The sequence below is a fragment of the Anopheles funestus genome, chromosome X (genome assembly GCF_943734845.2).
Source record: "Anopheles funestus chromosome X, idAnoFuneDA-416_04, whole genome shotgun sequence".
NCBI lineage: Eukaryota > Metazoa > Arthropoda > Insecta > Diptera > Culicidae > Anopheles > Anopheles funestus.
In genome coordinates, this window is record NC_064597.1 from 18,435,294 (window position 1) to 18,455,084 (window position 19,791).

General features: G+C 36.8%; 3 long non-coding RNA genes across 7 annotated transcripts; 2 read left to right on the forward strand and 1 right to left on the reverse strand.

Moving 5' to 3' along the window:
- Positions 1 to 3,230: 3,230 nt before the first annotated feature.
- LOC125769629 (uncharacterized) lies at positions 3,231 to 3,881 on the forward strand. The gene is made up of 2 exons (XR_007419065.1): positions 3,231 to 3,550; positions 3,624 to 3,881. It is a non-coding gene; the product is annotated as an uncharacterized LOC125769629 (long non-coding RNA).
- A 233-nt stretch (positions 3,882 to 4,114) lies between these two features.
- Positions 4,115 to 7,472, reverse strand: LOC125769648 (uncharacterized). Of its 3 annotated transcripts, XR_007419071.1 has the most exons (4): positions 7,111 to 7,472; positions 6,104 to 6,209; positions 5,856 to 6,019; positions 4,116 to 5,639 (listed from the first exon to the last, which is right to left on the reverse strand). It is a non-coding gene; the product is annotated as an uncharacterized LOC125769648 (long non-coding RNA). The 3 variants fall into 3 exon arrangements; XR_007419070.1 differs by having other exon boundaries at positions 4,115 to 6,019; positions 7,089 to 7,472; XR_007419069.1 differs by having other exon boundaries at positions 4,116 to 6,019.
- Positions 7,473 to 9,727: 2,255 nt separating this feature from the next.
- Positions 9,728 to 12,522, forward strand: LOC125769658 (uncharacterized). Of its 3 annotated transcripts, XR_007419076.1 has the most exons (4): positions 9,728 to 10,652; positions 11,554 to 11,659; positions 11,744 to 11,907; positions 12,124 to 12,522. It is a non-coding gene; the product is annotated as an uncharacterized LOC125769658 (long non-coding RNA). The 3 variants fall into 3 exon arrangements; XR_007419075.1 differs by having other exon boundaries at positions 9,729 to 10,674; positions 11,744 to 12,521; XR_007419073.1 differs by having other exon boundaries at positions 9,732 to 10,652; positions 11,744 to 12,519.
- Positions 12,523 to 19,791: the final 7,269 nt, after the last annotated feature.

Here is a 19,791-nt window from a genome sequence, read left to right on the forward strand (position 1 = left end):
TCTATATTGATGCAGATAACTTCCCTTAAAATGTTATTCAATGACATGAAAGCAAAACACAACGTTAAATTTTTATCTACATGCAAGGTGAGATGAGATTCTTCTACATACTAGATGAGCCTTATTAAGAATAACTTTTTTTATTAGAAAACTTTTTCTTCCAATGCAGAAACTGCCAACACTACGGACATGGCGAAGCAAATTGTTTCCGTAATCCTGTATGCGTGAAATGCGCCGCCGCACACTCGTCCAATACGCGCTGGGGGGCACCCTTACTTATGGGAGTAAGAGCACCACAGATCCAGAAGGAAAGATCGCGCAGTCTAAGCTGCGCGGTGCGAATTTCGGTGACACTGTTACGAACGCGACAAAATTCATAACGTACGCGTTAGGAAATCAAGACATTCGAAGAATATATGTCTCCTTCCAGGCTAGACAAACGTTAGGAGAAATGCAATAGAATTCTAGTTAAAATGAGCAAGAACAGAACGCCGCTTACAATTAACAGGATGCTATTTAGGATCGCATGGCCAACTTAGGTTCAAATCCGCAGAATGTACCTACATAAACATTGCAACAGGAAACGCTAAGTAATAAACACGATTTCAACATATCCAATCAGTCTGGCTCCAACCTCTGCCCAGTGCGGACGGAATCTGACTATCTGACGTTAAACCTTTTATACATACGGGTGCCGATTATTTTGGGCTTACATTGGAAGGCGATCCGAAAAAAGATGGTGCGCTCTATTTACCTGCCTCTCTACTAGAGCAGTGCACTTGGAGTTGGCAAGCGATCTTAGCGCGAATTCTTTCCTTATATGTTTGAGGGCAATGCAACACAGACGCGGAAAGATCGCTCATCTACATTGCAGGACTGTTACCGAAGTCTCTATTTAAAAACCGAAAAAAACCGGCGCGAAATCCGCGCCAACCCATTTGAAATCCGCGCCAGATTTTCAAATTCGCGCCAATACGAAAGTAACTCATAGAATTATTGAATCAAGGTATTGATAATTAAAAAAAACCTACTCATTAGTATAGAATAAAATCTATAGTTTTATTTTTACCCGATGTTGGAAGATTTGAAACAAAATGTAGTTAATTAACCCTCTATGATGATTAGTTGAATAACCGCTTTGCCTATGGTACAACAAATTGTTAAGTGTACACCTTGTATTTCTAAAGAGATCTGTTCTGTTTGTTGGAACCTTATAAAACCTGGGAGACAATGCCCCAACGAACTGTTACAAGCAGGAGAAAAGATGGATAAAAACAAGAAGTTTGGAAAAAAATGCATAAAAGTCGCAGGCAACGCCTGCGGAGACTAATAAATATCTTTTTTTTGCCACCTGCGAGACACGTCTGTTAATCGGTGTTCGGCAAAAAATAGTCTTATTAGTTAGCAAAGAATCCACAAAGTTAATAAACAAAATATTTGGTAAAAGTTCATCATTACGTACTATGCAAAACTAATAGTTATTCCACATTCTGTGCCTGGCACTACCAATATGCTGGAATTTCATGAAGTCTGATTCAATAGCTTAGTTCAATGTTAAAAAAAATGCTTAAGAAAAAAATGCTCAGTGAAAAGATTGCTACACACTATAATCATAGAATTAAAAATTCGCACGCTTTCTCGCTTTATTTGTTTGATATCACATGTGGCAGAGCGAGAAGTTGGCCAGAGCGAGAAGTATGACACACTCAACCATATTGGAAAATTTCAGCACGAAACTTTTTTTGTAAGAGGCAAAGATGAAAATGGGTGCTCAAAATATTTAATCATTTGTTGCATCGTATGTCCTACAAACAAAATGAGTATGCTTTCCCATTACCTCCACTACATTCAGAATTGATAAAATGGGCAATTTTTCGATTAAGATTATGAGGAGATTTGCTCCGAAGCAAAAATAATGACGATTTTAGACGTTATTTTGTATATTTACGCAAAATCCGCGCCGATAAAGGGTAAAAACGCGTGAAATCCGCGCGAAACGCAAAATTCGCGCCAAACGCAAAATACGCGCTAGCTGTAACAGCCCTGTCTATAGGATAAAAAATGGAGAAAGGTTTAAAAATGATAATCGCAGAGAACAATACAAAGCAAAAAAGTGCCCTCAGTTTTGTGGACAAACTGGAGATAATACGTCTGTATGAAAGTGGGAAAATTTGTGCTTCAATCGCCAGACAAAAAAATCGGCCGGTATCGACTATTAAAACAATCGTGAAAAGCAAAGATCGCATCAAAGATTGTACTTAAGGTGACATATCGTTGCATGGAACGATTGTTACCCAAAAAAGGTCGAGTAGAATAATCGAAATGGAAAGACTTCTAATCATTTGGATAGATGATATCACTGAAAAAAAGAATTCCGTTGAGCACTAGAAATATACAGGAGAAAGCCAAATCTTTGTACGAAGATATACGATCAAAGTCGGGAATAGAGGATCTGGAAAATTTTAACGCTAACGCTGATTGGTTTAATCGTTTCAAAATACGTTCTAATTTACACAATATTAAGATCACCGGCGAAGCATCAAGTGCAGATGAAAATGCGGCGAAATCATTTCCAAAGCAGTTGGTCGACATTGTAAAAAAGAAGGATTATCTTGCTGAGCAGATATTTAACGTCGACGAGACGGCTTTATTTTGGAAAAAATGCCATCACGTACCTTCATTCCGAAGGCATTTGAATCAATGCCCGGGTTTAAAATAGCTAAGGAACGGATTACCATAATGTTAGGAGGTAATTTAGCTGTAAACTGCAAACTTAACCCACTTGCAGTGTACCATTCACTGAAGCCAATAGCGTTTAAGAATATTGACACGCAGAAAGCGTGGGTGACCAGAGTAATTTTCTTGGAATGGTTTAAAGAAAATTTTGTTGCAGAAGTCAAAGCATATTCGATAAATCGATATTAAAATCGATAAAGCGATAAATTTAAAATTTCTTTCAAAGTTCTTCTTTTGTTGGATAATGCCCTGTCGAATTGAATGAAATTCATCGTAACGTAGAGGTGGTGTTTTTCCCTCCCAGAACGACTGCACTGTTGCAGCCCATGGACCAGGGTGTGATTGTAACTTTCATACCGTACTACCTACGTCGAACATTTTCAAAGGCAATTGAAAGTATCGAAACAAATCACGAGACACTGATTGAGTTCTGGAAAAAATACAATGTATATGACGCCATCAACAACATTTCGAGGTAACTCAAGTAACGTTGAATACCCACATGACATTTTCCGAAGATTTCATATTGACCTCTCCCTTTTTCATCATTCTATCTCGCTATTTTTGAGTGATTTTTGCCGTTCGTGCCCTGTGGTGAGCGGTTTTGTCAATGTGTTGGTGTTGATCGTGCCGACCGAGCGACCCGAGAGTGATTTTTGAACAGTTAAAAAGACAAAAGGAAGAAGCAAACGAAGAACACGCACATGCACACAGTCCGCGTTGTCGGACTTGGTGATCCGAGAGAGTGCAAAATGGACGTGTTGAATTCAGGAGGTTTAAAATTGTGAAATATGAACGCAATTTGGCCAGAAAGGTAAGTAAAAGTGTTTAAAAATATACAGCACATTTATTCGTTGCTAATTATGTTATTGTGTTTCGATTTCAAGTATTTCAGAAGACCATTCAAGGCTGGATTAAAAACGCATCGTCAGTGGCATGTGTACCAGTGAACAGTGCAGCAAGGTTGATCACCTACAGCCATGATTCCGTCATGCATGTGTTTTAAAGTTATTTAGTGATAAATGTGAGTTATTCACATATTTGTGCTAGTTAAAAAACAGTGAAAGCGCGAATGAAATATTGTAATTTAAAAAATATAATGAAAAAAAAAATCATAAAATAAAAAAAATATTATACGAGTAAAATTTTGTGTACGTGACTGTACGATACGTTGGAAAGAAAAGTATCATTGTAATCTTGCAGGCGCACGATCGGGTCGCTTCGGTAACGATCGGGTTTGTTCGGTATATAAACCGATCGGATCACTCTCAAGCGTTCGCCCAATGAGAGTGCATTGAGATTGGCTTGAGAGTGAAATTTGAGTTACTTTGAGTTACTCCTGCCAGATGGGTAGATGTTGGAAAAATATATTTCAAGTGGAAAATTACGATTTTCTAGAAGAAAATGACATAAATCAAGTGCTACACACAACACAAGAATGTGCATCCCTATTGTTGCATTTAGATATTGAGGCAGACATTGAAGATATCAATGAACTTATTATGTACCAAAATGAGCCATTATCAAATAACGAGTTGATTGAAATGCAATCTACTGATGAACAAATCAACAGTTCTGATGATGAGGATACTAATGTAAGTTGTGAGGTGCCAAGCATGCCAAAGAAAGATTTTTCAGCAGCGAAATTACCCAAAGCATTTGAACATCTCAACATTGCTCTATCTGAAATCGAAGCACAGGAAAGCGATGAACAGCATTTCGCAACATTCAAAAGTCGCGTACAAAATGAGTTTGCATTTTATAGGGCAATTTACAACGAAAAAAATGCATTAAAACAGTTGTCCATGGATAATTTCATCAAACGTTCGTAAAAAAATAATTGTAATTTTAATTGAATTGAATTATAGAATTGAAATATAGAATTTGCTACAAAATATAACTACTTGTTGTCTTAAATTGTGGTGTATAATCGTTTAACTGTGTATGCAAAATATAAATCTGAGCGGAATATTTGAATAAAGATTTCGACTCTCTATGTACGGTTATAAACGCTGTATTCTCGACTTACGACGATTTCGACTGGAGTCCGGAGTCCGGAATCGCATGCGACGCAACCGTGACTACAGCCTTACGCCTTGCTTCGGGCTCTTTTTTCGGTCCCAAATACAGTCGTAACTCGGGGGACGCCTGTATCTTAGATGTTGTTGTATTTGCCGCATATAAAATTTATATAGAAATCAATCCATTTTTATACAGCGCTATTAATTACAGACTCATGTTTTTAAAAGATCTTTGCTAACAATTAACGACAAACGAAATTCAACGGCGCTCACAAAATACACAAATAATGCGCCATTTTGGGCCACGGAATGGAGTAGAAAGTATATTGGGGCAATCTCTAACTTCAACATTGCGAGAAAATGTCGATCCAAATTTAGAAGCAATCCGTGCCTCGTCAGGTGGCGTAAAACACAAAGACAATTGTTATCGATATGACAAACGGCGATCTACACGAAACGCATGCGCAAAATGTGAAAAACCAGTCTGCTCGAAAAATCAGTCACTCGTGGAACAAAATCTACTGTAATCAATGTAAATAGGAATGTAATGTAATGTAATACGAATTTTAAAGATTTTTTCTTTATTTCTACTAGCCTTAAAGTTTTTTGCTATATGAATTGTGAAGACCGGACTGAAATGTATTATGCATTCTTTAGAACTGTCGTATCTGAAAAATGTTACATAAAACAGTTTGTTACATAGCACCGAAAGCTTGAAGTCATTTCAGTAGCTAAAAGCGGTGGCCATAAAAATGTATGACGTACCCTAGTAAGTGGTTATAGAAGAAAAGAGTATAACAAGTATGAATGGAAGAAAATATATGAAACAGAATTTTTAAAATTCTGATTTTTTTAAATGGCATAGAAAAACGTATTTTCCACCTTCACAGAAAATTTGAAATCATTTCAATGGCTTAATCCTGAGATATAGACGATTAACTGCGTAGAAACGCAAACTCCCAAACAAAATGTATGACCTACCCTGGTAGGTGGTAATAGAAGTAAGGGGTATACAAAGTTTGAATGAAAGAAAATATATGAAACAGAATTTTTAAAATTCTGATTTTCTTAAATAGCATAGAAAAACGTATTTTCCACCTTCACAGAAAATTTGAAATCATTTCAATGGTTTAAACCTGAGATATACCAGTGAAATGAAGGTTAATATTAATTCGTTTTCAACTCACCTTCAGATAACCCCTTCAATGTTTTCTTTGCAGGCTCACATATTTTAAAATATTACTCACTGTTAGCTGGGAACCCTAAAATATTTAAGTACATATTACAATCTTAATCCACTATGTTATTATCTACGTTTACAACATTAAAAAGCATAAGATACTCACAAATCCTGCAGGCTGGTGAACATCGCATTAAAAGTAATGCGATTACATCCTTTTTCCAAGCCGCTCCATGCATGCCGCTTGCAATTACAGACGAACTTTTAGTTTCCTAGCAAAATGTTAATATTAAAAAAATGATTAGAAAATATAACAAGCATAGATTGCGAGACAAAATTAGATTGTGCCAACTTCTTTCATGTGTCACATGATATATCAGGCTTCCATTCATTTTTATAAAACAACGAAGAACAAATTAAACAATAAATGCATAAACTATAAACTATACTATACTATTAACTATAAACGCATTCAGACCTAATATCATACATAAGATAATAAAAAATTAATAATCAAAAAGGGTTCGGAACTTCTTACTGATTCATTTACACTACAAATACAATGATTGCAAATTAGACAAACGTATTTCGCAGAAGTGGAGTATCGACGCATAAATGAAGTATAGGATGGCGAGAGTATTTGATACATAATTTAATATATCTAAAAGCGCATTTAATATCTACACATTTATTGATTCTCAAAACGCATTTTTATGAATTCAATTTCGTAAGGCATGATATGTTGATGATGATGAAGGCATGAAAAAATTACGATGATATTGCAGGCTTTAGAATGCAATGCAAATGTGCGCAATAGTTAGTATCATTGAACCAATCCATGCGTAAAATCCGCTAACCTCACTTTCTCGAATTCTACGAAAGCGATACTACACACACAACTGCACAAGCAGAACAGCAGAATATATGGATATTTTGTACCACAGCTGTACACCGTAGCTGAAACACCAACCCCACGATAAAGAACTACTTCAAATACGCACACTACACAACACAAAAGACGATATGCGATACAAAAAGACTTTGCAGTCAAGAACTCCTGTGCGTGTGTGCGTGTACTGACGCCGCAAGAGGTTATTACTGCGCAAGGAGATAATATAAATGTTCATACATATATATTAGACGCAACTTACGATTATACAAGGAAGAACATACTTTTAACTATAATCGGTCACCCGGTGATTGCCATTTAGCGAACACCACACACCACTATCACACTGCACTAAACGGAACCGTTTTCCAGCCTTGACACTGTTAACTTACACTTTACACTCCTATCCTGCACTATTTAGGCGAATTTCAACTTTTATGAACACTGATAACCACGTTAACTTCACTAAAATGACCTTCACTGCACTTTTACTGACATTTTTAATGAAAAACTAAAGAATTACCAGAACTGCACCATTTCCAACTAACCCACAAACCGCCATGACAGAAATGCTTCTAACTAAATATTAACATGTGGTTAAACGTTTCGTAAAAAGAAAGAGAATTCCTACTCCTTCCCTTGACAGCTAATGAACGTTTGAAGCGTTTAAGGCCCCTGTACACGGCAGTTTCCGTGTTCATTTCAAATAATTTTTTTAAGACGATCACAAAAAATGGCTAAAGTCTGAAACACGACCCCCCCACTCACGGGCACTCATTTGAGTGACTTTCTTTCGTGCAGGGTGGTTTGAAATCGGTTGCGTGTTTTTTAATTATGTTTCGAGACACAGACACCTGAGGGCATGGCCATCAATGAAGAAAATGTAGCAATTGGTGCCATCTATCGACCACAGGTCAAAGATTGGCGATCCGTTGGAGCTTTCGCGAATAGCTCCGGCCACAGACATGGTAGCGATTAGTGGTGCATGGACGAAATGTAGCCACAAGTGCCGTCTAGCCATGGCCAGAAGAAAGTTTGGCGATATCTTGGATACCGCCTGAGTTATGGGGCAAAGATGGGCTAAAAATGGGGAAAATTTGACGGTTTCACAAACAGCGAATGGAACTTGGTTCCTCGATGAATAAATCACTTTTCACTATGCGAAAATCACCTTACAATTTAATCGTAATTGTAAAAAAATCAAATTCAAGCCATATTGCATAGTCTCCGAACCACCCTGTACAAAAAATTGACACGCAGATGAGTGACCGTGAGTGGGGGGGTCGTGTTTCAGACTTTAGCCCAAAAAATTGGAAATTGCCATACAGCATAGTGACACAGCATCTCACTATGGCGAGCGTAATAACAGCAGAAGGTTTCCATACTGAGACGTTACCAGGGGCTACCCGTGTAGCAAAATACCCTAGCAACAAAAATGACCACAAATTCATCCAAACTCCATATAAAAAAAAAACGCCGACCCTCTAAAAATGACCGCGCTGTCCCAAAAATTCACGATAAGAGCAAAAACCTTCATTCGAGAACACGAAAATGTTCATCGTCTGCTCGGCCGGTCATTTGCTCCTACTCTTGCTTCCTCTTGCCTTGCTGCTCGTACCCACAAGCGTTCGTCGTCACGAGTACGATGAATTTTACACCCTGCATTGCTTCTTGTTTCACACCCCCTGACTCATATGCATTGCACACACACGATGTCCCTTTAAATTTTCTTGATTGTACTTGCCTCTTTGTCAAAACTGTTCTGAAATGAACGTGAAAGAGCATCGTCAAGCTGCGGTGGTTCTATTGATATGATTATTTTTTGCATGTTTCAAAACCTATTGCCGTTCGATCATTGCAAGGTATGTCGTCTTTACCACGTGGATCATACGGACTGCATTTCCTTTCGAACCCGCCTTCGATATTTTTCATGAAAAATAATTTTAATGATAATAATGATAATGATTGTTTTCATGTAATGAAGAAATTTGTTACGCTGGTATATTATCACCAACAATATCAAATTTTTGAATTGTTATTGAAAATCAGTAAAAACAATCATCAGCAGCACCTCTACAAAATAAAATAGATGACACGGCACATGATTTTAAAAGATAGAACGAAGATCACGAATGCAGCGAAGGTGCAGGTGCACTGAATGTGCAAGACAAAATATGATGTGATTAATTGGCTTTATGACAGAGTATGAGAAAATGGGCCAGTTAACCAGAACCTAAATCGGTAGATGTGCGACGAAATATAAAATATTTCGAAATGAAAATATTAAGCTATGTTTACATAAGCAACTTAATCAAAATTTAGAGATATCTTGCCTCTAATGTTAAATTTTTTTAATCATTATTTATCATATGCTTTAAAGAATGTACGTCCATTTGATATTAATTGATTAAAAAAAGATAATTTTTCATGTTTTCGAATGGCGAGGACGCATATCCAGCATTGCATTCGATTAATAAAAAACGGGAATGTTGCGCTTTGCTCATGAAAAATACGTCTTACCTCTTACATATTTGCACCGAAATCCTAAGAGTCGAAAGAGTGTGTAGACATGTTCACTCCTAGATCATGGTTGCAGAAATCTTTTCTTCCTCCGATTTTTTATATAACGTTCTTCGCGCGCGGACGAAAACCCAATTTTTGTAGTCCTGATCGTAGCGGCAGGACATTTCCCTAGCGACAAAAATGACCACAAATTCATCTCAAAATATTCATTTTGAAAATGGTCGAGCCAGGGTCGCGGCGAGGGTCGACGTGTCGTGGTCCCATCGACCTTTTGCCAAAGTGAACAAAATGAATCGTAACCGGCTAAAGTCTGAAACACGACCCCCCCACTCACGGGCACTCATTTGAGTGCCTTTTTTTCGTGCAGGGTGGTTCGAAATCGGTTGCGTGTTTTTTAATTATGTTTCGAGACACAGACACCTGAGGGCATGGCCGTCGAAGAAGAAAATGTAGCAATTGGTGCCATCTATCGACCACAGGTCAAAGATTGGCGATCCGTTGGAGCTTTTGCGAATAGCTCCGGCCACAGACATGGTAGCGATTAGTGGTGCATGGACGAAATCTAGCCACAAGTGCCATCTAGCCATGGCCAGAAGAAAGTGTGGCGATATCTTGGATACCGGCGGAGCTATGGGGCAAAGTTGGGCCAAAAATGAGGAAAATTTTACGGTTGCACAAACAGCGTATGGAACTTGGTTCCTCGATGAATAAATCACTTTTCACTATGCGAAAACCTCCTTACAATTTAATAGTAATTGTAAAAAAAATCAAATTCAAGCCACATTGCATAGTCTCCGAACCACCCTGTACGAAAAATTGACACGCAGATGAGTGACCGTGAGTGGGGGGGGGTCGTGTTTCAGACTTTAGCCAAAAATTATTTGAAATAAACACGGAAACTGCCGTGTACAGGGGCCTTAAACGCTTCAAGCGTTCATTAGCTGTCAAGGGAAGGAGTAGGAATTCTCTTTCTTTTTACGAAACGTTTAACCACATGTTAATATTTAGTTAGAAGCATTTCTGTCATGGCGGTTTGTGGGTTAGTTGGAAATGGTGCAGTTCTGGTAATTCTTTAGTTTTTCATTAAAAATGTCAGTAAAAGTGCAGTGAAGGTCATTTTAGTGAAGTTAACGTGGTTATCAGTGTTCATAAAAGTTGAAATTCGCCTAAATAGTGCAGGATAGGAGTGTAAAGTGTAAGTTAACAGTGTCAAGGCTGGAAAACGGTTCCGTTTAGTGCAGTGTGATAGTGGTGTGTGGTGTTCGCTAAATGGCAATCACCGGGTGACCGATTATAGTTAAAAGTATGTTCTTCCTTGTATAATCGTAAGTTGCGTCTAATATATATGTATGAACATTTATATTATCTCCTTGCGCAGTAATAACCTCTTGCGGCGTCAGTACACGCACACACGCACAGGAGTTCTTGACTGCAAAGTCTTTTTGTATCGCATATCGTCTTTTGTGTTGTGTAGTGTGCGTATTTGAAGTAGTTCTTTATCGTGGGGTTGGTGTTTCAGCTACGGTGTACAGCTGTGGTACAAAATATCCATATATTCTGCTGTTCTGCTTGTGCAGTTGTGTGTGTAGTATCGCTTTCGTAGAATTCGAGAAAGTGAGGTTAGCGGATTTTACGCATGGATTGGTTCAATGATACTAACTATTGCGCACATTTGCATTGCATTCTAAAGCCTGCAATATCATCGTAATTTTTTCATGCCTTCATCATCATCAACATATCATGCCTTACGAAATTGAATTCATAAAAATGCGTTTTGAGAATCAATAAATGTGTAGATATTAAATGCGCTTTTAGATATATTAAATTATGTATCAAATACTCTCGCCATCCTATACTTCATTTATGCGTCGATACTCCACTTCTGCGAAATACGTTTGTCTAATTTGCAATCATTGTATTTGTAGTGTAAATGAATCAGTAAGAAGTTCCGAACCCTTTTTGATTATTAATTTTTTATTATCTTATGTATGATATTAGGTCTGAATGCGTTTATAGTTAATAGTATAGTATAGTTTATAGTTTATGCATTTATTGTTTAATTTGTTCTTCGTTGTTTTATAAAAATGAATGGAAGCCTGATATATCATGTGACACATGAAAGAAGTTGGCACAATCTAATTTTGTCTCGCAATCTATGCTTGTTATATTTTCTAATCATTTTTTTAATATTAACATTTTGCTAGGAAACTAAAAGTTCGTCTGTAATTGCAAGCGGCATGCATGGAGCGGCTTGGAAAAAGGATGTAATCGCATTACTTTTAATGCGATGTTCACCAGCCTGCAGGATTTGTGAGTATCTTATGCTTTTTAATGTTGTAAACGTAGATAATAACATAGTGGATTAAGATTGTAATATGTACTTAAATATTTTAGGGTTCCCAGCTAACAGTGAGTAATATTTTAAAATATGTGAGCCTGCAAAGAAAACATTGAAGGGGTTATCTGAAGGTGAGTTGAAAACGAATTAATATTAACCTTCATTTCACTGGTATATCTCAGGTTTAAACCATTGAAATGATTTCAAATTTTCTGTGAAGGTGGAAAATACGTTTTTCTATGCTATTTAAGAAAATCAGAATTTTAAAAATTCTGTTTCATATATTTTCTTTCATTCAAACTTTGTATACCCCTTACTTCTATTACCACCTACCAGGGTAGGTCATACATTTTGTTTGGGAGTTTGCGTTTCTACGCAGTTAATCGTCTATATCTCAGGATTAAGCCATTGAAATGATTTCAAATTTTCTGTGAAGGTGGAAAATACGTTTTTCTATGCCATTTAAAAAAATCAGAATTTTAAAAATTCTGTTTCATATATTTTCTTCCATTCATACTTGTTATACTCTTTTCTTCTATAACCACTTACTAGGGTACGTCATACATTTTTATGGCCACCGCTTTTAGCTACTGAAATGACTTCAAGCTTTCGGTGCTATGTAACAAACTGTTTTATGTAACATTTTTCAGATACGACAGTTCTAAAGAATGCATAATACATTTCAGTCCGGTCTTCACAATTCATATAGCAAAAAACTTTAAGGCTAGTAGAAATAAAGAAAAAATCTTTAAAATTCGTATTACATTACATTACATTCCTATTTACATTGATTACAGTAGATTTTGTTCCACGAGTGACTGATTTTTCGAGCAGACTGGTTTTTCACATTTTGCGCATGCGTTTCGTGTAGATCGCCGTTTGTCATATCGATAACAATTGTCTTTGTGTTTTACGCCACCTGACGAGGCACGGATTGCTTCTAAATTTGGATCGACATTTTCTCGCAATGTTGAAGTTAGAGATTGCCCCAATATACTTTCTACTCCATTCCGTGGCCCAAAATGGCGCATTATTTGTGTATTTTGTGAGCGCCGTTGAATTTCGTTTGTCGTTAATTGTTAGCAAAGATCTTTTAAAAACATGAGTCTGTAATTAATAGCGCTGTATAAAAATGGATTGATTTCTATATAAATTTTATATGCGGCAAATACAACAACATCTAAGATACAGGCGTCCCCCGAGTTACGACTGTATTTGGGACCGAAAAAAGAGCCCGAAGCAAGGCGTAAGGCTGTAGTCACGGTTGCGTCGCATGCGATTCCGGACTCCGGACTCCAGTCGAAATCGTCGTAAGTCGAGAATACAGCGTTTATAACCGTACATAGAGAGTCGAAATCTTTATTCAAATATTCCGCTCAGATTTATATTTTGCATACACAGTTAAACGATTATACACCACAATTTAAGACAACAAGTAGTTATATTTTGTAGCAAATTCTATATTTCAATTCTATAATTCAATTCAATTAAAATTACAATTATTTTTTTACGAACGTTTGATGAAATTATCCATGGACAACTGTTTTAATGCATTTTTTTCGTTGTAAATTGCCCTATAAAATGCAAACTCATTTTGTACGCGACTTTTGAATGTTGCGAAATGCTGTTCATCGCTTTCCTGTGCTTCGATTTCAGATAGAGCAATGTTGAGATGTTCAAATGCTTTGGGTAATTTCGCTGCTGAAAAATCTTTCTTTGGCATGCTTGGCACCTCACAACTTACATTAGTATCCTCATCATCAGAACTGTTGATTTGTTCATCAGTAGATTGCATTTCAATCAACTCGTTATTTGATAATGGCTCATTTTGGTACATAATAAGTTCATTGATATCTTCAATGCCTGCCTCAATATCTAAATGCAACAATAGGGATGCACATTCTTGTGTTGTGTGTAGCACTTGATTTATGTCATTTTCTTCTAGAAAATCGTAATTTTCCACTTGAAATATATTTTTCCAACATCTATTCAACGTTACTTGAGTTACCTCGAAATGTTGTTGATGGCGTCATATACATTGTATTTTTTCCAGAACTCAATCAGTGTCTCGTGATTTGTTTCGATACTTTCAATTGCCTTTGAAAATGTTCGACGTAGGTAGTACGGTATGAAAGTTACAATCACACCCTGGTCCATGGGCTGCAACAGTGCAGTCGTTCTGGGAGGGAAAAACACCACCTCTACGTTACGATGAATTTCATTCAATTCGACAGGGCATTATCCAACAAAAGAAGAACTTTGAAAGGAATTTTAAATTTATCGCTTTATCGATTTTAATATCAATTTATCGAATATGCTTTGACTTCTGCAACAAAATTTTCTTTAAACCATTCCAAGAAAATTACTCTGGTCACCCACGCTTTCTGCGTGTCAATATTCTTAAACGCTATTGGCTTCAGTGAATGGTACACTGCAAGTGGTTTAAGTTTGCAGTTTACAGCTAAATTACCTCCTAACATTATGGTAATCCGTTCCTTAGCTATTTTAAACCCGGGCATTGATTCAAATGCCTTCGGAATGAAGGTACGTGATGGTATTTTTTCCAAAATAAAGCCGTCTCGTCGACGTTAAATATCTGCTCAGCAAGATAATCCTTCTTTTTTACAATGTCGACCAACTGCTTTGGAAATGATTTCGCCGCATTTTCATCTGCACTTGATGCTTCGCCGGTGATCTTAATATTGTGTAAATTAGAACGTATTTTGAAACGATTAAACCAATCAGCGTTAGCGTTAAAATTTTCCAGATCCTCTATTCCCGACTTTGATCGTATATCTTCGTACAAAGATTTGGCTTTCTCCTGTATATTTCTAGTGCTCAACGGAATTCTTTTTTTCAGTGATATCATCTATCCAAATGATTAGAAGTCTTTCCATTTCGATTATTCTACTCGACCTTTTTTGGGTAACAATCGTTCCATGCAACGATATGTCACCTTAAGTACAATCTTTGATGCGATCTTTGCTTTTCACGATTGTTTTAATAGTCGATACCGGCCGATTTTTTTGTCTGGCGATTGAAGCACAAATTTTCCCACTTTCATACAGACGTATTATCTCCAGTTTGTCCACAAAACTGAGGGCACTTTTTTGCTTTGTATTGTTCTCTGCGATTATCATTTTTAAACCTTTCTCCATTTTTTATCCTATAGACAGGGCTGTTACAGCTAGCGCGTATTTTGCGTTTGGCGCGAATTTTGCGTTTCGCGCGGATTTCACGCGTTTTTACCCTTTATCGGCGCAGATTTTGCGTAAATATACAAAATAACGTCTAAAATCGTCATTATTTTTACTTCGGAGCAAATCTCCTCATAATCTAAATCGAAAAATTGCCCATTTTATCAATTCTGAATGTAGTGGAGGTAATGGGAAAGCATACTCATTTTGTTTGTAGGACATACGATGCAACAAATGATTAAATATTTTGAGCACCCATTTTCATCTTTGCCACTTACAAAAAAAGTTTCGTGCTGAAATTTTCCAATATGGTTGAGTGTGTCATACTTCTCGCTCTGGCCAACTTCTCGCTCTGCCACATGTGATATCAAACAAATAAAGCGAGAAAGCGTGCGGATTTGTTGGTAGTTTGGTGGATTGAAGAATTTCATTCGTACGGAGAAGCAGCAGGATGAAACGAATTTACGAATTTTTAATTCTATGATTATAGTGTGTAGCAATCTTTTCACTGAGCATTTTTTTCTTAAGCATTTTTTTTAACATTGAACTAAGCTATTGAATCAGACTTCATGAAATTCCAGCATATTGGTAGTGCCAGGCACAGAATGTGGAATAACTATTAGTTTTGCATAGTACGTAATGATGAACTTTTACCAAATATTTTGTTTATTAACTTTGTGGATTCTTTGCTAACTAATAAGACTATTTTTTGCCGAACACCGATTAACAGACGTGTCTCGCAGGTGGCAAAAAAAAGATATTTATTAGTCTCCGCAGGCGTTGCCTGCGACTTTTATGCATTTTTTTCCAAACTTCTTGTTTTTATCCATCTTTTCTCCTGCTTGTAACAGTTCGTTGGGGCATTGTCTCCCAGGTTTTATAAGGTTCCAACAAACAGAACAGATCTCTTTAGAAATACAAGGTGTACACTTAACAATTTGTTGTACCATAGGCAAAGCGGTTATTCAACTAATCATCATAGAGGGTTAATTAACTACATTTTGTTTCAAATCTTCCAACATCGGGTAAAAATAAAACTATACATTTTATTCTATAATACTGAGTACGTTTATTTCATTATCAATACCTTGATTCAATAATTCTATGAGTTACTTTCGTATTGGCGCGGATTTGAAAATCTGGCGCGGATTTCAAATGGGTTGGCGCGTATTTCGCGGTTTTAAACTTCTGTAACAGCCCTGTATTGATAATCTATAAATAAAATTAACGTAATGCAAAAGACGGCAGTGTAAGTACGCTTGAACAAAAATTATCCACCGAAGAAAAGTACTCGCTGCTTGAATTGCTTGAATTTGCTTCAAGAAAAATACTCGCTGCTTGATCAGATTATCAATACCATACATATACAGGGCTGTTACAGCTAGCGCGGTTTTTTCGTTTGGCGCGGATTTTGTGTTTCGGGCGGATTTCGAGCGTTGTTACTGACGGGAACAGATCGGACTACGGTCCGCCGTACTGAGTTGACTACGCGAAGAATAGTCAACTTGAAACTTCTTGCGCAAGTTTCTATTACTTTCTTGGTTACAGCGGGATCGACGTTAGGCTTTCTTCCTGGATTAACCAGGATTAGTGTCTAACGTAAGATCTGATGGATTGTAACCTTTTCCGTAAATGGCCTTAGATCGGTTCCGATAAATAGGCTTTTGTATTGAATTAATCAATATAAGTTTCTATCCGTAGAGAACCGTTCAACTGCCAAACAGAAAGACTCGTTGGTTTGAAAGTTAGATAACAAGTGAAGTTTATTGAAAATATTCCAGCTTATATATTAACAAGGTGTAGTGGTATTAGTTCTTATTCTACACGCCGCAAGTGTGTGTTAGTTTCAAGAACGTAAGGGTAAACTCCTAGTTTTACCTCCTAGTGTCAGTTTTGGATTCTTTAACGCAATCCGATTCTGCCTTTTTTTTTGGTTAATTGCTCCGAGCGCATAGACGTATGTTTTCCTTGTCGCTCCTGTGCGTATGTTAACCAGATGCAAACGGTTACCCGTTGGGATGGTTTTTTAAGGGTTCAAGTGCAGTTTTATTACCCGCCACGTGCTACGACGCGCGGGCGTATGCTTATCGCTATTTTCGTATTCCTTTCGTTCGTAAAAGAATGTCGTTTACCCGCGTCGGAACCTTACCGATATTAGCATTTCGAGATGCCCTTTTTTAACTATTTCGGGTAATCGATTGTATAAGATTTCAAGGCTCGAACAAGCCGTCCTTTGTAACGTGTTTATTACTTGCTCGCCTATCGCAAGTGGTGGTGTTAGATCGCGTTGATCCTTTCCTATTTTCTTCTGTGTTTGCCGTTTTCTTAGACGTATTTGCAAGCCGCGTTATTACAGTTTCTTGTACGAAATCGTGACTGAAAAGGTCAACGGCGAGATTATTGCTTTTTAGGAGCACACTTAACCAATCCTACGATGGGCATAAGTTTTTTGTTACGCTGAAATAATTGTTGTTTATTCTGCTACTGCTGCTGCTGTATTGTCCTTATAGTTCTGCTACTTCTTTTAATTATGTTCATGTCTTTTGTTCCTTTTTGTCATGGTACTCTAAGATTAGTTAACCATCTTTTTTAATTTTTTTACATTTTTTGGGTCCTTTTGGTGCGTTCTGCGTTTTCGGGTAGCTTCTTTATTCGATTTTAAATTTAAATAGCGCATCCGTACTATTACCCGCTGCTTGGCGAAAGATTTGATAATTTCCAAAGGTAAATTTACCTGTCGATGAATTGTAGCCGCCAGTCTTTTTACTATTCCAGGCTTTTTGTGCAGGCTTCCGTTTGGGTTAAGCTTCTGGAATATTTTTTCCATTTTATGGCCAAGGTTCAAAAAGTTTGATGACGGTTTGAACAGTCCCCCTAGAGAAATGTGTTCCACAAATGTTGGTGGCTGGCAATAGCTGTGTTCATTAAATTCTTGATATGTTCGTATTCCCAGGTTCAAATCCGAATACTTTTCGTTGTATTTTTTGCCAAGTAGTCCATTATGTACTGTAGTCCGTCTTCTTCCTGTTCGGTCAAAATTATTAGTGTGCTACTTACATCACTCTCTACGTCGCTGTTTTCCGTGGTGAATAATCCATTCGCTTCTTCCATACTAAGCATATCCGGTAGATTGGGTGTTATATCTGCTTCTGCAAAAATAGTTGCTGTTACATATTCCTCGTTCTGTTGATGTATGCTGTCGTTCATTAAAGGTTCTTCTAAACAGGCTCCCGCCGACGTTAGGTACTCATCCGGTGTTGTAAAATTGTAGGTGATTTACCTAGTATCATAACTCTGGCTCGATATATAAACTTAATGAAACTTAACGTAGGGTGATCGTACACGCCTCCTCGTTGCCGTATCTGAGAAAAGAAATTTTCTAGCAGGTCCTGGTTGAGCTGAAATTGAAATAAATAATAATAATAGTTGTAAATATTTTCGAAATAATATAATTAATTAATTACCTTGTATGTGGACATAAATGTTATCCTGTGTTTTTGTTGCATATCCTCGTAAAGCATTTGAAGAGAAGTAATTTGCATTAGTATGGATTTTGGAAATGTTTGTAGAGATGATTTTCCTATCACTATTGAATTTTTCATCAAAACGTACATATCCTGAAGGGCCTTTATCTGATTTTCATTTCCATTGTACGATTTTTTATAATGTTCCTTGGCTAGTGGTGTATAAGAACAGGAAACGCTGAACCACAAATCTACTTTTTCAATAAAATTGGCTAATTCTTGGGATGTTTCGTTTTGTACATATCTTCTTAATGATATAGCTACTGTCCGAGAAAGAAGCTGTGCGGCTTTTCTAACATTTTGTTTTTCCTGGCTCGACAAAATTAGGTGTCCTTTATTTATTTTAAAAATCGATGTCATTTCCGCTGCAATTCGATCTTGCATGACATCAAAAAGAGGCTTGGATACTATTTTTTTACCTTTATAATTGAAACCATGATCCAGAAGCCAATTTCTTGTTAATTTTAGAAGATGAGGAACGTCAGGAACGACATAAACGTGTTTTTTTGTAATCGGATACAGAAAATATGGACTTTTGTAATCACCTGCTCCTAATTCTTTCCAACAGCTTGTATTTGCTGGGCAATTGTCGCTGACTATGGCGACCACATTTATATTCCTTTCGCTCATTTTTTTAATTATTTCTAATATTAATTTCTTTGTCATGCTTTTGTCAAATCCAATGAAGACAGGTTGCTTCCAATTTTTGAAAAGTCCTCGAGCCATTACCACCTGTACGTAATTATATGGTCCTATTATCTCATCTGCTGCTGGATCGTATTCCAAAACGCTTTCTACTTTCATTTCGTCGAAACTTAAAATGCATTCACAATCACGTGGTGTAAATTTTTGCGCGATCATTCCCTATTAAATTTAGTACATCTTCCCAAATGCCATGCTCCAAATCTATTTTCCGCGCATATTTCTCTAATGTTGATATTGATGGCAATGGGTAGTTAAGATCTGTCGCAATGTATTTATAAGAGCGCTTTCCAAAATATCTTAACGTGAATTCTTTACTTATCTCCAATTTCGTCCATTTAACACGTTTCTTGTTTTTCAAAACAAGATCAACCTGATTACTGCTCATAGTATTCGAAATCAATTCCTTAATTTTGGGTATTATTTCTGTTGATGATATGCTGCAAGTTTTAATTTTCTGGAAATCTGTAACTAATGCCGAGTTTTGTTTGATTAATTGTGAATTTTCTTTGAAAACTGTATCTAGCCGTGATTTAAGAATTTTGTTAGCCTCTTTTAATTTATTTGATTCTTCAATTTTTTCTTTAAATAATTTACTTGCAACTCAAGTTCCTTAATTTTAACATCTTTCTTTTGGCACTTTGTACAATTATTAATACTATAATTTTCGTTGCCTATTGC